This window comes from Microcebus murinus, chromosome 1, assembly GCF_040939455.1.
Source record: "Microcebus murinus isolate Inina chromosome 1, M.murinus_Inina_mat1.0, whole genome shotgun sequence".
Taxonomy (NCBI): Eukaryota; Metazoa; Chordata; class Mammalia; order Primates; family Cheirogaleidae; genus Microcebus; species Microcebus murinus.
The window spans coordinates 30,851,674-30,866,077 of NC_134104.1; the positions used below are offsets into that span (position 1 = coordinate 30,851,674).

General features: G+C 32.9%; 1 protein-coding gene across 1 annotated transcript in view; it reads right to left on the reverse strand.

Moving 5' to 3' along the window:
• The window catches only part of ROBO1 (roundabout guidance receptor 1), a 1,079,496-nt gene that overhangs the window by 557,418 nt on the left and 507,674 nt on the right, over positions 1-14,404 (reverse strand). The gene's annotated exons all lie outside the window — the stretch shown is intronic.

Genomic DNA, 14,404 nt, shown 5'->3' on the forward strand with positions numbered 1-14,404 from the left:
GAAATGGTGAAAATATAAAGCGTACAGCCTGCTGATGTGAGTGGGAAGATAAGAATACTCTTCAGCATCCTGCTACCTTGAGAACAATGCTCCCTTCAGTTTGGAAGAGCTCCAAATGTGTCCAGTTATTCTTTAAATTATCTTTTTTTCCCAGCCTCCATGAAACACTAGTGCTCACAGGGAAAGATGCAATGCGTTTCAGAGAGGTCAAAAGAAGATGTAATGTATGGAAGAACTTTCTGATCATCGGATCTGTCCACAGATGGAATTGTCTCTTTTGTAAAAGGCCAGATGACCATCTGGCAGAGAAACTGAAGAGGAATTTCTAGACTGTCTCTAAATTACCTCCAAGCACCAAGATTCTGCCATCTTCTCTCTCCACCTGCATTATTCTGGGTTTTCTCCAGAACTGTATGGATCACACCCACATGAACATTTCTTCAATGCTATTTGATGGTAAGAAATTACCCTCGAAAGCATGATCATTTTTAATTGGATATTTTTTTCCTCAATCAATTACTGTAAAATTTTAAACTGGGTGCTGAGAATAATTTTTGTCCAACACTGAATAATTTAGTCACTCGAAGACGAGCCATTGAAATGCAAAGTGTTGGCAGAACTCTTTTGAACAAAAGTTCCAAAAGCAATCCAGAAAACAGATGGTCCCAGGATTAGCTCACTCTGCCAGGATTTCTGGGACACATTTTAATCTGGCCAGTATATAATCTGATCTATAAAATAAAAATCTGGTTTCAGGCCCAGCTATAGTAAGATTCCATAAAATTAATTAAAGCTCATTCTGGCATATTCATGGAAACAAACCTGCATTTATTTTAAGCTATTCTCATGCACAATATTCTACTCAATTTAGTTCATGAAATTTAAGTAAGCTAGCAAAAAGATAACTGCCTGAGGAGACAGGAAACCTAGGTTATAACCCTGGTTTTGCCACTAATTCCCTGTGTGATCTCAGGCAAATCCTGATCCTCATCAAGCTAAAAGGTCCATTCAGATATTAACATTCTACAAGTGTGCTATTTCTTTGATAAAAGCAAAAGTTTATCTTTTTTCTATTTTAATAACTGAGTGCAGAATGCTTACAGATTGCAGTGGAAATCAGCCAGTCCTAAATTCCTGCTGTTCTATAACAAGTATGATGGATAATGGATAATAACATGTATACACAAACAAGTATTAAGAAATTGGGTTTAGCCTCGTACATTTTTACTGTTTTTATAACTGTATTCGCAAGACTTTTACATGTAAATAATTTTAAGTATATGCGAGAATTCTTAATGTAGAGAGGGAAGACCATTCCTTCTTTGATTTCCTGCATAAACACAAAAATTAGCATTAGTTACATTAAATATTTTTGGGTGCAGGATACTTTTTTTTGTTACTATAATAATAATATATATCATCATTACAGAAAAATAAGAGGCTCCAGAAAACAAACATATTTTGTTAACATCTTTGTATGTATTCAGCTGAAACCTTTAAGATATATATAATATATATATATTTTATATATATATATAATACATGTTTGAACACCTCTACTGTGTTTGGGTAAATACTTGTCATACACATACATACATGCACACACCACTTTTCTGTTTGTAAAAATGGAATTGTTCCTTTCAGCCATTTTTTTAAACTTTCATTTTTTAGAATACAAGGATGCCCCTTTATCGAACCAATACATTTCATATTTTTTGACTAATGTGCGTAAGTTCTGTCTGTGAGATCAGAGGCCTTGTCTTGTCTTGTTCTTCACTGTATCCCTCAAAGCCAGCAACAGGTTTGAGAGAGTACAACAGAGAGTATTGGTTTACTCTCTGCTATGGTCCGAACTAATCTTCAAGGTGATAATATTAAGAGATGAGGCCTTTGGGATGTAATTAGGCCAAGAAAGCAGATCCCTCATGTACGACATTAGTGCCCTTATAAAAGAGGCCCAAAAGAGCTTGTTTGCCCCCTCCACCATGTGAGAAGATGCCTTCTCTGAACCAGAAAACAAGCCCTCAACCAGACACCAAATATGCTGCATTTTGATCTTGAATTTCTCAGACTCCAGAACTAACTACATAAATTTCTGTTGATTATAAGCTACCTACTTTATGGTATTTCTTATAGCAGCCCAAATGGACTATGATACTTACTAAATATTTACTGAATAAATATAGGAAATTGATAAATTAAAAAGTGAACTTATGAAGTCACATTTGTTAAAATTAAGAATAAAATTGTACAGAGATGTTTTAGGGCTGCTTATTAGATATCTCAATTAATTTTTAATTGACAAAACTCAAATTTATTAAATACCTAACATAAATAAGAATAGATACCTACCCATAAGCCTGCCCAGAGTGAGAATTTTCTTTGAATTGAAAAAAAATGTAAATATAAAAGGGATGACTATAAGTAGGACAGAGAAAATGAGAAAATTAGCACTAAGTCCATGTTAAGTTCATGCTATCACTCCTAAGAAAAGTTAATGGGGGTGCATGTATACATGTGTGTATTTTTGCATAGCTATAAAACCAGAATATTAAAAGAGAAGTTATGATTCTTTGATTTAAAAAATATCCATGTTCCCCCCAAAAACATGTTAGGCCAATAAATCTGCATTTCTAGTGTAAATATATTATAATATGAATTGCTGTCAAAGTGGCAGTCTGATGTATTAAGCAGTTCATCACATTGCTTCAGGGGAATGATAAGAAAAGTAATATAGTACATTGGTAACATATTTGAACTTGAAATCTGAGTTTTAAGCTCAATTTGAAATCTTATTTTAAGATGAAAAGTTTAAAGATACATAAATATAGCAACTTTTTATTTCAGAAGAGCGAATATGTGATGTAGAATTTGTGAATTAAACAGGTCCATTAGACTGTTAAGGAAATATATTTAGGGAATCCACTAAAATAATTTACAGTAGTCATTTATAATTTAATAGTAATAAAGCTGAAATTAGAACCACATTTCTCTACTATAGATCCCAAATTTATAAATGAATTATGTTACAGAATCTTATATATTGATTGTTTGCTTTAATTAATGTTGTTTTTTTTTAATAAAGGAATGTTTTAAATAGTGGCTCTATTCTAAAAGCATCCATAAAGATTTCCAATGTGTCCCCAAATAGCACTACTAACAATAGAATAGATCTTAACTAAAATTACTCCCCCCGCCCCATTATACACTGTGGAGAAATACATTTTGTTCCCATATGGAATTAGAGAAATGCCTCTTTTCAGGCAAAAGATATGAGAATAATGCAATGTTGTCCAGAAGAACTTTCTATATTGACAGAAATTGGACAGTACATGAGTAGTTCGTGTTTCTAAGACTTTGTTACAAACTGAATATTGGAGAGTAGGGTATAGAGGTAGATTACTCTCACTTGTTCACTATGGTGGTAGGATAGTGTAGTACAGCTCTAGGCAGCTTAGAAACTCATTGTATGCCAATAAATCTGTGCTTTCCCTTTTCCTCTTACATTTTCCTTTTTCTGCCCCTGGAGACCTTCTTTATCTTTAAGATCCAACTTGAATGTTTCCTTTGTAAGGTCCCACTTGACTTAAATTACTATGTTCTTTGCATTCATAGAAATGAAAACTTATCTCACTGAATGTCTCACATCTGCAAGCTTTTTAAAAGGATATTTGTCCCACAAATTTTTTCTTATGCAGATTTTAATCCTCAACATTACCACTATTTCTATTGTAACTACGATTAATGTCTATGTGAAGGGATAAATAAATTAATGAATGAAAAAAACAAAGTTGGATCTTTTCCTCAAGTAGTTTATAATAGAGATAGACTTCACTGTATTTCTCTATTCTCTCTGAGATCTGTCCACTGATTTTTTTTTTAGGCCATACTTGTGGGGTCATAAAGTGAGATAGACTATGCAACTCTGTGAAGAAGGAATTAGGAAACTCCTATCTGTTGGAAATAAATAAAAATGTGTAGAAAATATTAAATATTGGTTAATTCTTGTTTTTGAGTATGAGGGACAAGTCATCTTATTTTACCTATCTGGACTGAAGATTTATCATTGTTTTTCTGAAAAAAATAGTTTGCCTTGTCATAACTTCCTTTCTTTTCTACAGTTTTGATATTAATTATGAAATTTAATATAATTTATAAATTGATTCTTATGTAAGATGTGGCATTAGATTGTATAGAATTTAAATTATCTGTGAAGTGAGAAAGACATGAATAACCTACTATTTTAATATCAGATGTACTATGGTATCTATTTTAGAGTATACACAGAAATGGAATCTTAAGGGGAAAATGTGATCACCCATTACAAGATGGTTTACAAGCTTCTAACACTCTTCATATTATTTAGATTATATTTCACCTATGAGAATAGATTTGTAGTAGGTAATTAACTATGTGAAGCCCACATTAAGGATTCAGAAAATGAAATATTAATCTAAAATATAAATTATTGATACACCATACATGTTGTGTGAGTGAATTCTGAGCATAGGGATATGTATTTACTAATTTCCCATGGAAATTAATGTGAAAGGGAACAAACTGCTCTAACCTTGCTTCACATAGGCCCACCTTATGGGAGAGATTTCATTAATGGGGGCAATTGTGAAAGGTATTATGCTTTGATTAATGTACTTTAATTTTTCTAGGTAAAATCAAAGGGCATCTTTTTTGCACATATAACAATAAAATTATTATATTTTATGGAACATTTCATTCTCTTAGTTTTGAGGTCTCTCAGTACAAGAATTTCTACAATCCAAGAGAATGATCTACATTTGAGTAAAGCTTCACTAGCTGAAAATTATTTTTAAAGGTTTCAATAATATAATATTTTATTCTGTAGAAAGACTTCTTAATGAAAATCAAAGTACAGTTTCAATATTTATACCAAGTGAACATGTGATAATTTAATATATGCCCTCTTTCCCTATTTTTATGTTAACAGCAGTACACTCTTTATAGAGTTGATTTCAGTCTTGACAAGTTATTTTTCCAGAAGATAAACTTAGAAACATGTCCCCATGGATTTTCTTCATACTTGGAGAAAATCAATTCTATTAGTAGTAACCTTTATCATGCTAAGTATGTCTTTGGAATTTCATTTTTATTCTGATCAATTAAAAATGTTTCATTGTTCACTAAGCTCATTTATTTATTTAACAGATATAAACTGAGTCCATACTACGTGCCAGAGAGTATCCTAGGTATTGGTGTACAGTGGTTCCTACTTCACTGATATTACATTCTAGAGGAAGTGACTGATATTAAATATACCTGCAGATAATGTGTAATTAATAATTATAATAAATGATAGAAGGAAAAGAAAGATGGGGTAATTTAGATTTATGAGGACTTTATCAGGAAAGGCTGCTCTAGAAAATGATATATGACCTGAGACACAAATAATTAGTAGCAGGTCTTCATAGTAAGTATCTGTGGAGGGCAAGGGTGGTGGGTGTAAAAGAACAGCAGAGGAAATGGCAAGTCTAAAAGCCCCGTGGATAAGACAAATCTCATGTTGGAGGAACTCTCAGAGGTCAGATGCTATAATATAATGAATGACAAGATGTGTTAGAAGTAGAGACCTGCTAGAACAACCAAGATTAAGTAGCACGTGGGAAAAATTTAATCTTTGACTTAACAGCAATAGAACGCCACCTAAGAGTTTTTAAATTAAGTTGTTCATACTTTGAAAAATGAGCACTCTGTTTATTTAGTGGAGGATGGATTATAGGTAGGCAAGAGTTCACCTAGAGTTCAGAATAGTACCTTATTACAGGTGAGAGATGATGGATTTTTGGACGAGGGTGGTGGTAGCAGAAATGGGAAAAAATAAATGGATTCAAAATATACATGGTTACATGTGGAGAAGGAGGAGAGAGAAGTAGTCAGAATGATCAACACTGTTCTGGCTTGCAGATGTTGGTGGTTGAAGATGACATTTATAGAAATAGGAAACACTAGGAAGTCACAGGTTTGTGGAAGTTGGTCAGATCTGAATAGCAAGAGTGTGAGACAAACTAAATTTGAGATGCCTGTGAGACACAATAGTAGATTCCTCAAGTAGACATCTGGATATAGAAATATGAAGCTCAGATGACGGTATGGTTAGATACAGAAATTTGTGGGTCTTTGAATGTGAATGATATGATGATGTTGATGGCAAACACAGAAAATACTTTCTCCAATCACCATTTGAAGCAGTTTACATATATGATCTAATGGTCAGAATGACCTTATGAAATCGTTGTTATTATTCTCATTTTAAGGGTGGAGAAACTGAGGCTCAAAAATCAACAGCTGATCAGTGCAGAGCCAGAGTCAGAATGTTGGCAGTCTAACTTCAGAGTCCATTGCTCTCATCTCCTCCACTTTGCTGTCTTTCAGGAAAGCCTAGATACGGTTACCCTGTCTTTTGTGCTAAGGATATGGCTTTGCTTTCACCTTTTTTTTTCTTTCAATTTTTGCAGTGACTTGAAATGACTTTGTTTTTCTGTCAAAGAGATGTTAAAAGTGTTCAGCAAATGATAAAAAGTTAAAATTGTCCTTACTTTCTTCCGATTTTAGAATAGAATTCTAATCCCAATCTTCATTCTCACATGTGATAATGTGGAATTGATATCAATGAGTTGCAAAGAGAAAAAAATATGACATCCCAGAACCAAGCCTTATGAAATATCAAACTACAGTTTGCTAGAAGGAAGAAGTTGACCAAGAAATTGAAAAGTTTAGCCAGGGACATAAGAAAACAACCAAGAAAGTGTGGAATTAGAGAAAGCAATAGAAAAGGGAGTTTCAAAAGAGAGGAAGAGGTCAACTGTATATACTTATGCTAAGTGGCCTAGTTAGGTTCATTAGTAAATACAAATTCCCTATAAATAGGTACTCATTTGAAGGAAAAAAGAATATTGGAATGGCTATGGGCAGTAGAGATCTAGTTGTAGTCCCAGCCTTGCCATTTTTTAAATGAGTGACATGGAGTGGTTCCCCTAATCTGTCTAAATTTTAGATTCCTAATATGGAAAATATATATGAATAAGAGAGTCTGCATGGAACCTTCTTTTTTTTGAATTCAATTTTATTTTTTATGGCCTACAATGTTTTACAGCAGTTACAAGTTGGCGTTTTTTTTTTTCTCTCTGATTAAAAATCTACTTCTCTCTGAGCAAACTTTTTATTGTTGTTCACATTCACAAGATGACTAGCAATGTGCAATACATTCCCAGTATGGAAAGTCAGTTTATTCAGCAATGTCATGCAAAAAATCTCTTTTATTGCTGATGGAAGTTACATGGGAGTTAGGTCACAATAGAATAGATTCAAATTTCTTCATGGAACTTGACTTTTTATGCTAATGCATAGTCTTTACCATCTACACAAAAAATAATTATACACAAGGGAGGTTAGAAGGTTCTCAAGTGTCTGGCTTTCACCCTTCAGAAGTTGTTAAATTTGGCAAGTTCCTCGTGTACTAGTGTGTTTGACATTGGCATGTGTATAGACATGTAAATGCTGCATTTGCTGAACAATGTGCACTCATCTGTAATTCCAAATGACATTCACATTTAATTATATCCTTCTGTCCTTATGACTCTTCACTTACTCTTTTATTAATATAGTAGACGATGAAAACAAGATTATCTTGTCCTTTACAGGTTTGTGGGGGATTAGTTGCCATTTGAGTAAATGAGGATCCAATATTTTATGAGTCAATAAAATTGGAAGTGTACCATCTTTCTTCTAATATGGACAATTGTTCAGCCTCAATAGTAAGTGGGTTTACTATGCTGAGTTATGAATAGTATGTGGGTTTGATATTTCTACTTCTGAACATTCTGGCTTAGAGGGCAATGCAGTACTAGATTAGCTGGAAATAAAGAAACAGGTAACCCTTGGAGTCTCTGTTAACATACCAAAACAGTTGCATAAATTTTACCTAAAGGTAGAGAAGACACAGTATAGTGATTATGAGTCAGATGGATTTAGGTTTAAACCTGGATCAATGAAATGCTAATTGTCTGGTCTATGGCATGTTATTTGACTTCTCCAAAGATCACTATTATCATAATTAACATGGAAATAATAGCAATACCCCCCTCACAGATCTGTTGAGAGAATAAAGCAAGATAATTGTATATAATACTCTAAATATAATGCTGGGCATATAGTAAGTAGTAGTTATTGGTGGCTGTTTTTATTATCATTTTACTATTATTGTTGCTAAAGTTACCCCTAAATTGCACAGAAATTATGAGGAATGAACATCAGAATCTGTGTGATAATAATCAAATATACTATATATTATAAATAAAAATTTGATATGGACTTATTGCAAAAGCAGAGAACCACTATTGATACCTTGCCACACTAGTATCCTATTTTTATAGGATTTTTATTTTTGAAAGTTACCATGTAAAAAGATATTAGATGAGTTTGTTCTTATATTATGAAAAATAAGTTTTATCAAATAAAACTTTAGTAAGTTACATTCTGAAATCAAAAACAATTTTGTAGATTTTATTATTAATCATTGGCAACAAAATATAAATAGAAATTCAGTTAATAAAATTTCTTGTACTTCCTACTCCTCTTGAATGATTGATTTGTATGGTATTTAGAATATGTTCTGGCCAGGCATGGTGGCTCACACCTGTAACCCCATCACTCTGGGAGGCTAATGTGGGAGGATTGCTTGAGGTCAGGAGTTAGAGAGCAGCCTGAGCAAGAGAGAGACCTTGTCCCTACTAAAACATAAAAAATTAGCTGGGCATGGTGGTGAGTGCCTATAGTCCCAACTACTTGGGAGGCTGAGGCAGAAGGATTGCTTGAGCCCAGGAGTTTGAGGTTGCTCTGAGCTAGGCTGATGACACAGCACTCCAGCTCATGTAACAGAGTGAGGGTCTGTCTCAAAAAAAATAATTTGTCCCTTTATTTTTCAGAAAACCCAAAGGTCTACTCAGAAAAGTCATACTACAAATTAGATGCTAATGTCTCTTTTATAATATATTCTGATTATCCTGATTATCTCTCATTATAGTTTATTTATTAATTCATATCTTTGCTATTTATTGTGAGCTCCAAATATCAGGGACAAGAATATTATCAAACATTTTTAATCTCTAGAATATTAAGCATGTCGATTAATTAGTAGGCATATTCATTAAATTATTCATTAAAGGAAAACTTATGGAGTGCTTAGTTCATGCTTTGAATAAAGCATAGTGAAAAAAAGATGAAAAAATCTTAGCCTCTACCTGCAGAATTTCAGTTTAATTGGAAATGTACATATAACACTATGAGCTAAACTATAATCAGTATCAGTGGGACATTATGGAAATGTATCCAAGACATTATGGAAAAAGTGACTAAACCTTTCATAGAAAAGATGGTATCTAGCACCTTATACAGGGCTAGAAAGATGAGAAAGATTTCATTCAGTTGGAGGAAAGGTAAGAAGAGGATGGGGTAAGAGGAAGGCTATTCCTGCGAGATGAGTCTACGGAACACACACACACATACATGCATGTACACACACAGATAAAAAAGAGCATGAAAACAAAGGAGTGAGTGGTTGAGAATGAAAATATTTTCACAACCTATATTGCTACAGCTAACTGTAATGAGGCCAAATAGAGTTATTCCCAAGACCTACTAGTGAATTAATATTTAATTTGCAGTGATCACAATAGCTATCCTTTTTAATAATATGGACTGTCAAGAGCAAATTGGGTGAGGGTTTTTTAAGAACAGCAGAAATACATGAGGTTGAACCTCATAGGAGAAGGGTTTGTAATTTGTAACTACTCAGGATCAACTTGCTTTGTAACTTGTCTCACTGTGGTTTTAAATCCAGCATCCTAGAAACATCCATTGGCAGCACTCATGGTAATTGATTAGTTTCTCCAAGTTAACTCTTCGTGTTTTTAGAATACAGAATATGCAAATATATTATATATATATATATATATATATGAAATATTTCCGACTATTTCTGATATTTCAGTGCTTCAGACAGTGCTTTTCTCTGAGTGTTTGAATTAACTAGAGTATACCATGATTTTAAATATCCTTAGTTTGGTGTTTTGTTTTTCAGTTGGGTGACTATCTATATAGTTTACTTCAATTATACTGTTCTTCCATATTGCCAAATGATAATCTAATAAATATATACCTATCTTTTTCATAGATATGTGACAATCAAGAAGAATGGGAATTAATGAATGAAGTTGTCCTTGAGTGGCTTATAAGAAATCCACACACAAATTCAATTGTTGTGTATCACTCGCACAGATTAGATTTGAAGCATTAGAATATTTAAACATGCCCAAATATTGATAATTTATAAATTATTGTTTTAAATATTCCTACTGAACAGAAGACTCTAGACATATCTCAGAACAGAAATGACTTAAAACTAGCTATAATTTTTAATATTGTGTCTGCTGTGATGTTTGGGAGATTGACTCTCACCCTTTAATAATGCTGACCTGGCTCAAAATCTAATTTTACAAATTGTTTCCCACATGTAAGTGTATTACTTCACCTTCTTCTGCATTTTCATGATGATTTATCTTAATATCAGTGGTTCGGTCTTTGATGTGTGTTTGGATCAAAGGTTCTATACTTTTAAAACCCAATCAGCATTTTTTGTGTGTGTTTTTTGGTTTATATTCTTTTGTCCTAGATGCCAGAGTAGTTAAAATAACATTCTCATAACATACATATTTCTTACAATATAACTGTAATTTAATGACACATTTTTCTATGGGGCTTGAGAATTCAATTGCAGGACTTTATTGTCACAATCAGTATGAAATTTTACTTACAACTTAGCTACTTGCTTAACTTATAAAAACTTTTCATGTCAAAGGAAATATTGTCCTCTGCTGCATAAAGTGAGGGTGAATGATGCAAAATTTTCTGTATTTCATTCAATTTCTAAGAACTTTTTATAAAATTTGAATGTTTAGTCTGATTGTAGGGATAGGACAAAGGGAGGTAGAAAGTGAAAACAAATATCAAAGTAGAGAGACACAAAAATAATGACCATCAAAGCTATAACTGTAGTGAGACAAAAAGCAGAGCCATTTATATGAAGCAAAGCAGAGAAATAATCATGTAAAAGGTCAAAGCAGGTGAAGTCAAGGAGTGAAAAGTATTGTAATGAGTGGAAACAGAAAAGGATTAGCCATCATTTAAATTTAAATTTAATGCAGCTTTGTGGTTAGTGATTTTGTATGTGTGTGTTGAAAAAGATGAGGAAAGGTCAGTTAAACTCACAGGACTTAGTTCTGAATTTAAGAACTGCCCTTGACATATTTTATTATGTAAAAATGCATTTACAGAAAAGAGGTATTCTACTTACTTATTTATTTAGTAGTTTAGATATTGATATAAAACAAACAGTGACATTTAGAGAACTCCATTTCAGTATTAAAAAATATTTATGCCTTCTTGGTATCCTAATTTGCTAACTCTCATTAATATTAGTCTAGCTGTATCAGTAATCAGGTAATAGTCAAAAAAGAAAAAGGTTAAATGTCATATATTTTAATAAGAGGACACAGCCTGGATGGTGTCATAGAGAAGTGCCAATTAAGTTGAAACTTTGAGAGTGGGTAGGGGTGAGCAAGGAGTTTTCTAGAAGGAACAAATGCACACAAAGCTGTGGACATATGATGCTTGACTAGGGAATGGCATGTAATCTAATGTAGCCTGAACAGTCTATTGACTGAGAGATAACCAAACAACTGTGCATCATATTCTCAAGCATGTAGAATAAAAGAAGGAAATAAATATTAGAAAAGGTTACTTTAACAATGGTTTTTATGGTTTTTAAAAAACTTTGGTAGTTACAGCTAAATCCTTAGCTCTCAGGAAAATAATAATGCTTTATATTTTACAAAGCACTTTGCCATATTTTTTTGTTGTTGTTAAATTATGCCTTTGCTATCTAACATGGTTCATGTGCCAGAGGTTACAGATAGGTGAAGTTTTCTTGTGAAGGTAAATAGCAAATTCCAAATCCTACAGGAGATACTTTGGATTGAACATTTGTCTGATTACTACCTTGTTGGTATGACCATAGAGGATATATGTAAAATAGACCCATTTGATATCAGGAAAGATATTTGACAGAATTGCATTATGTCATCATATCTGTGCTGCATGTAGTCTGTGGCAGCCAAACAAAATTCAGATGTGAGCAACTGAATGACACCATTTTCCCTGGAAAGGTAACTCGAAAATGTGTATAGGGAATATGATAAAAATTTTAAAGGCAGGTTTATTAAAAGAGAAGCTATTTTTTATTTTAATAAACTCCTTAACAGTTTTAACATTGTATTAGTAACATGCTAACACAAGTCATATATTATTATAACATTAATATTAAAAATAAAAGAATCTAATATTAGAAAAGGTGACTCTGTTACATTATGTAAAAGGTTTGGCATTCATGCAAATATGAAAATTACTGAAAAAAGCCCATTTATAACATTACTCTTGAATAAGAGAATACTCAATATAAAAGCAATGTATTTGTTAATAAAATGTGTCTTTCCCCCTAAATATTAAAATATTAATGAGAAGAAGATTGCATCCTGCAAAGGGCATTTTATCTACTATTTTAGAATAATGACCAGCATGTGCTATGAAAAAAGACAGTTATCATTAGGAAACTTGTCTTCTGTTGTAAATTATATAAGGCCAAGGAATTCTTTTGCATTCCTTTTTTTGGATTGTCTTCACAATTAAACAAACAAAGACCCTATGTACCCCACCATTATTAATTCCCTTAACCACTACAACAATCTCTTAAGTGTTCACTATGTCTTTTGTATCTCCAGGAAGATGAGGCAGTAAAAGTATAATCACTCTGATACAGGAATAAGGTTGGTGGATTGAAAAACAGAGGAAAGGCCATACTGACTGTGGAAATGAATGTGTGAATAACAGAATAATCAAATTCTAGTGTGTTGGTGTACATTTTTTAAACTCAAGGAAAACATTAAAAAATAAAATATTTCTTTCAAATTGAATTTAAAAGTCATAAAAATTGTATAATGTTTGAGCAATTTATAATCAAACTCTGCTGTCATTTTTGCACCTTAATTATATTCCCAATATTAAATATTACCTATCTGATGCACTGTCTTGGAGATGTTTTGAATCCCTATCTAATTTGTTTTCATGGAAGGATTTGATGCTTCTGATCTCTCCTTCTTTCATCAAAAATTCTCTTCCCATGATTCTGCCAATCGCAATATGGATGTCTCCTTTTTCCTCTGGCCCAGCTTTGAATTTCCTTTTTCACAGTTCATCTTGTAAATGTTGATGCTCCTTAGTGTTTCAACCTCACTTTTCTTCTCTTACCTCACACGGTCTTTCAACACACTCATATAAGCCCATGGTTCTAATTTCTCTCAATGTGTTGCTCTATAGATTACACCCAGACCATTTTCTTCAGATTCAGATACATTTATCCAATTGCCTAATGGGCAATTCCACTGAAATTGTAGAAGGCATCTCATGTTTAACATACCTCAAACTGCACACATCTATTCTCTCAATCAACTAGTTTTTCTCATGCCTTTCAGATGTTATCATTAAATCCTTTTATTCACCATTTCCCAAATCTAATTATGAATTCTTATCTTTTACCTACCAAATCTATCCTTTTATTTATTCTTTTTATCCCCATTCTTAATATCTCTGGCCGTTATTATCATAGTCCTGGATTCCTCTTAAAACCATATAACTGCTTTCTTTTTATAGCCAGAATGATATTTAAAAACACTTAATTGATTTCTCACTCTACTGTTAAAAACCTCATTGAGCTTCCACTGTCCTCATGATAAAATTTCAAGTCTTTAAAAGGGCCCTAGTCTTATCACGTGCCACTGTTACCTTTGTAGTTTATTGTTCCATTAGTAGAGACAATATGTTTGTAAGGTTTAGTATAAATAAAACAATAGCAAATCATTTTTTTTTAAATTTCAGAATATTCTGCGGGTACAAATGTTTAGGTTACATATATTGCTTTTGCCAAGCCTGAGTCAGAGCTACAGGTGTGTTCATGCACACTTGTACGTTGCACACTGCACCTATTAGGTGTGAATATACCCATCCCCTCAGTGCTTTTGTATAGTGCATATTCTATTAAGCACGTTACATGTGTTAACTCATTTAATCCTCACAACAATCCTATGAGGGAGGTGGTATTACACAGGCTATTTACTAATGGAGAAACGGAGGCATATAAATGCCAACAAACTTTTTCAAGTTCATATAGGAAGAAAGTTGTTTAGACGGTTATCTCCACATTTGTGCTCTGAACCACATCTGGGCTTTGGAGCCAGCAACACCACATATTAAATGTCAG